Here is a 10,414-nt window from a genome sequence, read left to right on the forward strand (position 1 = left end):
GTAGCTAACACAAGTTTATATATACTTGTAATTGTTTCATATAACGATACCATATAGGCATTTACGCAAATGATCTCATTTCATGTCCTTTATATACTTTTCAACAATCATTACTGTACTTTAGAAAGACACCTATAACTAACTCAGCTCATGCCTCGTATGAAGTATTTAAGTAATAGAGACTGAATTTTCCTTTTTGACCATTCTCTGAAAATTAATCTTTACTGTCATTAGTATTTATTTTGGTCTAGTGAGATGGAGAACCTATTTCATAGTTAGACCATTTTTTGAGCTACATACCTATTTCAAGTGACAACCAGGATTATGAAACCATTGTATATTGTTTGATCATAACTTTAGTTATTTATAACTAATCTATAACAAATTAAAGAAGCAATATCACAAGTGAAATGATGTTGATTATCCTTAATCTCCCTTCTTACAAATAAAGAGAAACAAAATGTTCATCTAATAAATTCAGAATAACCTATAATTAAAAGCATCTTCACATAGTTCTTAATTAAAACTACCGCCTACTAAATTATCATAATATATAGAAAAGGAAACTATCAGATCAAATGCAATAAAACAAAAACATAAAACTACACAAAGATTGTGTGAAGTGAAGCAACACTCCTTGCGGGTGTGTTTCATAAACCACATTCGGAAATATTTGTCACTTTTACACTATATATGGCAGAAACTGCAGAAATAGACCTTCATTTCTTAATGAAGAGTCATAGACTTACAATGAACTTCCTCTAGCTTATAGGGTCATTAGAAGATACACTTAACCTCTTACTAGTATATTATATGAACATGATGCGACCAGTTCAATGTGACTCCTCCGCATTCGACGTTCTCAAAGTGTAACCACGAATGCCTCCGGCGAAATTTTACATGTGTTGTTGGTGTATATATACCAAGGTTGCTTCTTTCAAAAATGTAAAAAGCTTCATAGCAGAAAAACATCCTGGCTTGTATTTATAATATCTTAGAATAACTGGAAGAATAAACTAGTAGAACCATCACCAAATGACCTCAAGTCTGCTGGTTTTACCAAAGCCCTGCACAATGGGCAGGTCCTTTCCCTCTCAAACCTGGTAAAATAAGAGAGCAAGAAAATAGAAAGGAATAAAAATGAAAGTAGCAAGAGAGATTGAAGCACTGTAAGATCAGTGAATTTGGCTTCTCTAACGTTCACATTCAACAATCATAGCCACTAATTTGAAAATAACAAACAACAACAAAGCCTTATCCCATTAGGGGTGGTCAGCTACCTTTGAAAATAAAATAATTTAAAAATTTGAAACATACAGAATCCTGTATGATAGATAAATATATCTGCAATTTTCTCATCAACGGCTATTATTGCGCATTCTACTACCTAAAGAGTCGGGTATACTCTAGAAAAGCAAAATCTAGGACCAGATAACTCTATGCTAAAAATTAAAAAGCATAACATGAAACTTCTAAGTTAAAATCGATAAAGATGAAGCAAACTACTGCTACATTTGAAAATAAAAAAACTCATACATACAGGTAACCAAGTGCCAATTCAAAATAAATAACAAAATAATTTCAGATTACTATGCAGACCAGTATATATAACAACAAAGCAAGTCTCACCACTCTGATACACAATCTTCACAGAAAATGTGTTTACAACGAAGTAATATTGGAGCATGCATCTTCTCTTGACAAATAGCACAAAGATCACCAGCCGCAATCACCTGCCAGCAGATAAACCCCTTATCTTGCATGAAAAACTAGCATACAAGAAAGGAAAAGGCTACAAAATAATTATTAACAGATAGTGAAGTATGGTAAGAACAACTTATAGGAGGCTATAAAGTTCTTAACAACAGACTTCGGTTATTCATTCAGCACCACCAAAATTAACGAGCCCACAGTACCTGCTCTGATGTTGCATAAGAACCATAATGCACTTCTTTCCGTGACAATTCCTTCACTGCAGCAAAGAAGGCTTGCACCTGACAACCAACAGACACAGGGTTTGAGAAAACCACCACCAGTGACGATGTAATCCACAAATAGTTTAAAACAATAAACAAACGAGTTCCTATACAATCCCAACTAAATGACATACTTATCATGGAAGATGCTTCCAAGAATGATTTATACAACTGAAGTCTACATCAAAGAAATGAAGCACAAGGAAGATTGGATATATAACTGAAATTTTTCCCCGGAAAAGACAAACTGATTGGTTGATAGCTGCATTCAGAATTATAACCATATATTCACATAAAAACAGAAAACAAAGAAAAATCCATGGAAGAAGATGAAAATTCTAGGTTGAACCTATAAAATAAAAAATCCTGATTGTTCTGAAACACCACAATAATACAAGGAGACGGAAAGTACCTTTTAGAAAGTTGATGCCAAAATTAGTGACTTTACTGCAAGAAATCTCAAGACTCTCCAAACATGCCAACTCTGGAAGCAAATTGAATAAAATACATTGTTCTGTTAATCATTGAACCATGTGTTGACTAAGACAACAATGACTATACTTCCATATGAAGCTATATAAAATGCACATGTTTAACACCATGAACTATTCCACTGTATAATCTTTCCGTAGAGAACTACCCATTAGAAGAAAAAAATGAATATAAAGTTAGCCAATACAATGAATTTAATGAAATATATAAAAGCACGGGATGATATATTTAATTAAGCCAAAGAGAAATTAACAAAGGCCTTACAACATTTCAAGGCAGCAATATCGAAAAGAACACAACTGGCAAATTCAGGGGTACATCTAAACTCCCCCAAAAATAAATTGGGATAGGATCTTAAAAGTAGGACACAGTTACTTGGGATTTAGATAATGCAAACAAAATGTCAACATGAAAATAATATCAAGGAACAAGTAACGCTCCAATGCTAAAATAAAAATCAAAATATTACTGTAACTTCAAAACTAGACCATTGAAGCCTTCAGAATATAAAATTTTTGGAAGTCAAATGATTCTATTTCATAACAAAATAAAGGTTGCTCATCACATATTTCATCAAGTTCACATTCAATAAGTAAAACAATAAAGCCATTTTACAAATAAGTGGAGTCAACTACAAGGACCAAATGAGCATAGACACAAGCATGCAAAAAGTAAGAACATGAAAATCCCATTGCCCCAATTACTTATATACATATAATGTCAACAATAATTAGATACCAAGAAGCATGTAGCAGAAATCTCAATAACTCACTTGGCCAAGCACAAAGTCATAGTTTCCCTTGAACCGCTGCCTCAGTTCAGATTCTGGAGTGGCTAACAGTTTCTTCGTACAAACATTACTAATCCCCGATTTTACCATATAACAAATATGATTTTACCATATAAGATTTTACCAAATTGTACATGGATTGGAATTTCAAGTTCGGACATTACCTGGCAACAAAATTGGCCAATGATTTAGCCAATTCACTTGGTGCCGATAAAAGCCAGAATAGTTTATGAAGCTATATAAAATGCACATGTTTACTACATGAAATTCCAGTCCCTAATTCTTCACCGAAGACGAATAGGTGATCATCAACACATTCATAAAAACCACAACCTCCAACAATTGATAATATTTTCAACACATATTAGCCTAGCATCTTATGTAATATGAGTACTAGGTGCAAATACCGCATATCCGAAACAAAGTTCAAACACTTTGCCGTATCCTCATTCCTTATTCACAAATTAATCCTTAAAAAACTATTCATTACCGTTATTAACATATTACCATAACAAGACAGCTATTGGCACTAAGACATCAACCAAATGCCACAACGTTCTCAGATCTCAATAGTAACCACCACTTAAAAAATTGACAACGCTCCCCTATCCAACAAAGTGCTACACATTCTTGAAAATACAGTTAGTTAAAATAATCCAAAGACATTGCAAAAACCAAAAATCAAGTACTACAATACTTAGGTACAAACCAGAATTAACTCAAGAACAGAACAGAAAAACAAATAGAAGCAGTGAAAAATCAGACCAAAAAAACTCAAGAACCAACCTGAGTCAGAGGCTCCATTCTTGATGATGCAGACAGAGAGTGGCAGAGTGCAGGGAGGAGTGGAGGAAGACGCGGTGGCTGCCAGAAAGGGAGAGGCGCTGGACGACGACGATGGCTGGACGGGGCTCGGCGATGGAGGGCGAAGGGGCATTCAAAGAACTTCCATAGAGGAGAAAGATGCAGCGTTTGCCCAGTGGTTTAGCCTTCCTTCTCCTTTAGGGTTTGTTTGGATGTTGAAAAGAGAATGGAAGAAAAGAAAAGAAGAGGAAAGAAAATAAGAAAAAAAATGGAAAAAAAAGTTGAGTTATTTGTGTGTTGTTTGGATGAATAGAAAATAGATGGAAAGAAAATAGAGAGAAAATTTTCTTTTGTTTGGATGGAAAGAAAAGTGAGAAGAAAGAAAATTATAATAGTATAAAATTATATTAATACTCTTATCATAAAATAAAGTATAAATATTTTTATTTATTCATGTTTTATTATATTTTATAAATATTATAAAATATTATAATTTTATATATTTGATTTAAATTATTTATCTAATACATATAATATTTAAATATAAAATTTTATTATAATAATATATTAAAATTAAATTTATATTAATATTTGTTAATAATAATATAACTAAGGGTAGTATTGGAAATACAAAAATATAGCACTTTTCTTCTTGTTTTCTTGCTTGTGATGGAAAGAAAATTTTTTTAGTGGGACCCACACAAAAATTTTCTTTCCTTCCTATTTTCCTTCATAACCAAACAAAGAAAAATATTTTTTTTCATCCATTTTCCTTCCATCAATTTTCTTTCCACCCATTTTCTATTAAACCAAACATAGTGTTAGGTTCTTTAAATTCCGTGGGTAGCTAGCTACCGAGCTCAATGCAATCAATTATTGCTAGGATTTTGCTGTTTTGATGTGCTTCAGAGGGGAGGAAAAGTGTTGAATCCTTCTCCACGAATCATATCCCAAAGTATGAACCCTAGAGTCGAACCCCGAGGTAACGACGGAGAAGCGTTGATCTTCCTACAACGGCAAGTTTCTGAACTTTCCGATGGACGGATTCCAGAGAAGGAGATTTCTGGAAACGGTTAAGAGATAGAGAGAGAGGATAGGAGGAGGAGAGAAGAAGATGAAGAATACTGAAGGTTTCTGAACTCAGATGAAGAACAATTTTAATTTTTTGTTTTTTTAATATGTTTAATATAGATGAAGAATAATTTTGACTTTTTTGTTATTTTAATATGTTTTTGTTTTGTTGTTTCAATTATTTGAAAGAGTAAACTACCATTTGTACCCATGAAAGTTAAAAACGCTGACAAATCTACCCATAAAAGAAGAAAATTACCATTTGTATCCATAAAACATGAGTTTCGCACAACAAAAATATCCAAACACTAAAAAATTATCTAAAAACTCCAAAATACACTTATCATTACCACTACTACCATCATCCCCCATCTCTCTCTTCGCATCACATGAACACTCTCTGATCTAACCTCCATTTCTCTGCCACAAACCACCTCTGCCACAAACCACCTCATTGCCACTCCTTCATCACCATAACCTTCACATTTGGAGGAATCAAAATCAACCCAGAGAAGAATTTGAAATGGATGACGATGGGTGAGAGTCAAAATTGGATCTTGGTTTCAGCTGAATCTGAAGCTGTTTGAGGGAACAAAACATTGAAAAGGGTGTCATGGAGAAAGCTAACAGAAATAGGGCGAAAAAGAACACAGATCCAAGGTGAGAAGAGAGTGAGGAGAGAGGATCAAATCTGAACAATCAAACACAGAAGCCTCATGTATTTGGATTCACTTTTTCTGGGAGAAAAGAAAAATGGTGAAAGAGACAGAAAGAGAGAGAGAGAGCTCACCGCGATTTTGGTTTGCAAAGGGGACCGCGGTGGTGGCGGCTGGCGCGGTGGCCCGTCAGAGGCACTGGTTCGGTGATGAGGAGAAGGTAGCTCCGGTAGGTGAGGGTGGTCGGTGGTGAAAAGAGGAGAAGGGGGCACTGCGGCTCTAGGGTTGCTAGCGACGGCGAAGCAGGGGCGGGGTGGGTGTGAAGGTCCTCTGGTCGGCAAGAGCGAGACAGGGAAGGAGAGAAGGAGGGGTGGTCACTGACACTGACACTGGAGGCTGCAAGAACGGAAACAGAGGCAATTTGGGGTTAGTGGTGGTGGTGGTGGTGGTAAGGTGATGAGTAGACGAGGATGATGGAGTGGTTAGTGGGGAGGGAAAGATGATGCAGATGATGATAAGGGTATTTTGGGGTTTTTAGGTAATATTTTAGTGTTTGGATATTTTTGTTGTGCGAAACTCATGTTTTATGGATACAAATGGTAATTTTCTTCTTTTATGGGTAGATTTCTCAGCGTTTTCAACTTTCGTAGGTACAAATGGTAGTTTACTCTTATTTGAAACTATAAAACTAGGGTTAATTGAATTTTAAAATTTGATTAATTTAAAATGATATTTTTGTCTAATCAAATAAAGGATGAATGTTTAAGCCTTTTTATAAAATTAAATAAATAAATATTTTTTATTTTTATTTAATTAAAAGAGTATTTTAGTAAAAACTGTGATATACTATATATTTAAAAAAAAAATTAAATGTTGATGTGGAAATAAATTCCACATGTCTTATTGTTATTTGTCTATATTTTAAAGGTATCGGTATATATGAATTTATTATCGTACCATAACAAACACCAATTTTTAAATATATATTATATCAATACTTTTATTAATTTTTTTTATATTTTAACAAAAATTATTGTTTTATTTAATTTTATAAAAAAACTTAAATATTTTATTTTATATTGAACAAAAAACTATCTTAATTTTTTTAATTTAGTAAAAATTTAGTTAGCCTTAGTTTTGTAATTTTAAATCTGAAACCATTTAAAAATTCAAAATTCAAAATAAAAACATATATAAAAAATAAAAAAATAAAAAAAAGTGTTTGATCTAAAGTGTTCTTCCTGTCTGGGCAAAGAAGAAGTGTCTCCGTCAGTCGGTCACTCGGTCTCCTCTCTGCTCTTCTTTGTCCGAAGCTCTCTTCGTGTCGTCTCCACTCTGCTCTTCTTTCTCTCAAGCTCTGTTCGAATCGTCCCCCCTCTGCGCCTATTTGTATCTGGCAAAGAAGAAGAACCCAGTTCCTCCACGTCGTTTTCTCGAATCGAATTTTGCCTTGTGAATAACGGTGGATCTGACACTGGTTTCAATTCTAGTAGGGATCGGAGGGCGTGATGGTGTCGAGAGAGCTGTTCGGTTGGTCCCCGCCGCACATACAGCCTCTCACTCCGGTGTCTGAGGTTTCGGAGCCGCCGGAGTCGCCGTCTCTGTATATTGATCCCGGTGCCGAGACTTCGGCGTCGCAACAGGTTGAGGTGGAGGAGGAGATCATAGGACAAGATGCCCAGTTTCACACGTTCAAGGAGGTTCAGTTTCGTTCTCTTCTTAAGCCCTTACCCTAGATTTTGTTGTGCGTAGCTGTCTGGATTTTCATTTCTGGTAATTTGATTTTGCTTTAGTTGTGAAATGTATTTGCTGCTTGTGAATTGTGATGTTGGATGAGGTAATTGAGCAATGAATTTTTTTTCACCAATACTGAATTGATTACACTCATTTGAACACTTCTTCCTGTAAGGGAGCATCAAAACCGCAATTCAGGCTGGGTCAGCATTGGCATTCACCTCTGCATTTATTGATTTCAGAGGTCAGAGAATAAAACATGATTCTCATAAGGAGTATGCTGCCTACAACTCTGCATTGATGAAAACTATTAAGGGTGCAACAACTGGTTTAATTTCTGGCACCATCTGGGTACTGTTGTTGCCACCTGGAATCATGTTCCTCGTGTTGAGAGAAACGTTGCTCTTCCAGGCCTCATAAGAACTTTCAAGATGATGGGCAACTATGCATTGACCTTTGTTGCCATAGGAGGAGTCTACATTGGTGTTAAGCAGTTGGTGCAGAACGCTAGGATGAAGAGGGATCTTGTCAATGGTGCTGTAGGTGTGCAACTGTTCTGGGTTACAAAGGTAGCCTTTTGCTCCAAACTATTTAGCTCTGTTAGACCATAATTTTTATATGTTAAATCTATATCTTGAAATCTCACTTATGGAACGTCGATGAAAATGGTGAACAGAACTCAATGATGCTTTGATGGCTTTCCCCTATAATATAATTAGATGTGATAGTGAAGTATCATATAAGGAAATCCAGTTCCTTTGTATGTGAATGTTGTGTGTGCGTGTGCCCCCATCAACAAAATCCTCCTCCTCCTCCTTTTCAAGTTACGTTGCTTGTGTGTATTCGTGAGTTTTCATATTTGTTTCTTTATGATTTGTGTTTGGGTCCGATGTGTTTTTATTCATATCCTTAATGTCAATTCTGAAATCACAGAAGCTTAAAGTGACATTTGTGCCCTTTTTTTTGCTGTCTTCAGTGATCTGTTTCATTCAGATCCAATAATACTTGCTTGATAGCTGATGTTATGTGAACTTGAACCTTATTTTTCTTTATATAGAAACTAAATTCCAGAGTTTATTGCCTTTTGTTATTTTTTTTCGCTGACATTTAGTTGTATTCCCTTATTTTCATTATTTTTCCGTGAAGCTCCTAAGTTGTTCGTTTTCCATTCCAACCAAGAAATTTTCTTGTTCTTAAAGCCCACAATGTCTTGTAGCCATAGCTTAAGGCCTAAGCATAATGTATCTGTTAGCGGTTGTAGTTCAAATGAAACCTTTATTGCTAACTAATTGAAACTTTTCTTTTAATTAATTTCTGGAAAGAATGAGAATTATAGGATGCCATGATAAAGTTAGCTGTATTTTTCGTTGCTTGGGGCTATGTTAGTTATTATTGTAATGCTTATTCAGCCTTAAAATTTGTTTTACATAGATGGTTGGTCAGTTAATGTGTCTGCAAATACTGGCACTGGAAGAAGTCAATATGTGAATGCTGGAGAACTAAGTGGCAGCACTTCTTCACATGAAGGACTTAACAAGCTGATAAACATAGGGGTGTTAGCTTTAACACTGATTTGATACATAGTGATCTTATAGCGTATATAAACATTGTGGGAGCATAGAACTAAGATATATTTTTTCCTATGTAAATTCTCTTGCCGGTACATATTTATTTGTCGCAATCGGCCAAAACCAAACCCACATTTAGTATTTTGAATGTTGCTTCTTGTGCTTCATTTACGCAGTGTTATTGGTTGGTTTGTCCAAATTAGCTATAGGTGATTCTGTTGGATACTATCAGACATGTAGAATCAGTTCATTAATTTTTATTAATTTTTTGCAGTATTGTAAATTTATTGACAGAATTACTTATTCAATCGCAAATAGTTATACAATAGTCTTAAAATAACATAGTCCTAAATGTTCTTCACTTTTGAAATTAATTTCTCAAGCTACACTTATAAAATAGTTTCAATATAAATTTGTCAAGCGTCTATATTTTGTTATTTCCTTTTAATGATTTGTTAGCGTTTAGAAAAATGAAAGCTTAAAATTTCATGCTGACAAACAAGGCTTTCGAGTTACATTTTATAATCATATGCTAAGGAAAGCCTTATTAATTATTATGCTTTTTTTCTCATTAATTCCAAAAAAAAGTATAGTCTAATTTTGATATGTAAATAGTATCTCCCAAACCGTGTTTCACTTTTTATATGACAGAATACTTGCAAGAGTAAACACTTCATAACATAATAAAGTATTGCTGTCACTTTAAACCAATTAAATAAAATGAAACAAAAATAATTTGACACTAAATAATTAGAACATTAATTTGCAGGAATATAAAGTAAAAAACTAACATCAAGATCAAATCAAATTAATGAATAAATTATCTAAAACATTCAGATTTCAGCCATCACATCGCAGTGTCATTTAAAGGTGGATAGATCCAACTTTTTGATATCTGAAAATTTAAGAAAAGGGTAAAAAACTCAAATGAGTCAACGGGAGCTCATTGTTACCCAAATCCGCCAAATCAAATTTTGCTACAACAATCCACTAGATCACATTTTTATATAATTCGAATTAATAGGATTCGAATTACTCCCTAGCTTTCTTCCCACGTAATTCGAATCAAGTAGTACCGAATTATGCATGCAAAATTCCCACGTAATTCGAATCAATAAGAATCGAATTACACAAAAATAAATCGAATGATATTAATTCGAATTAGTATGAAATAGTGACGCAAAGCATATTTCGAGACATGTAGATTCGAATTACTAATGCATGGTAATTCGAAAGGAATTGATTCGAATTATATATATATGGTGCGAATGAAGTTGATTCGAATTAGTGTGAAGCGGAGCTCTATATATATGCTGTGAACTC

The 10,414-nt window shown here is 34.3% G+C and overlaps 2 long non-coding RNA genes across 2 annotated transcripts; one reads left to right on the forward strand and one right to left on the reverse strand.

Moving 5' to 3' along the window:
- Nucleotides 1–613: 613 nt before the first annotated feature.
- Nucleotides 614–1,998, reverse strand: LOC112744139 (uncharacterized). Its single transcript, XR_003172663.2, has 3 exons — nt 1,917–1,998; nt 1,630–1,733; nt 614–1,100 (listed from the first exon to the last, which is right to left on the reverse strand). It is a non-coding gene; the product is annotated as an uncharacterized lncRNA (long non-coding RNA).
- Nucleotides 1,999–7,495: 5,497 nt separating this feature from the next.
- LOC112744135 (uncharacterized) lies at nt 7,496–9,431 on the forward strand. The gene is made up of 2 exons (XR_011871342.1): nt 7,496–8,092; nt 8,955–9,431. It is a non-coding gene; the product is annotated as an uncharacterized lncRNA (long non-coding RNA).
- Nucleotides 9,432–10,414: the final 983 nt, after the last annotated feature.

Source organism: Arachis hypogaea, chromosome 14 (genome assembly GCF_003086295.3).
Source record: "Arachis hypogaea cultivar Tifrunner chromosome 14, arahy.Tifrunner.gnm2.J5K5, whole genome shotgun sequence".
Taxonomy (NCBI): Eukaryota; Viridiplantae; Streptophyta; class Magnoliopsida; order Fabales; family Fabaceae; genus Arachis; species Arachis hypogaea.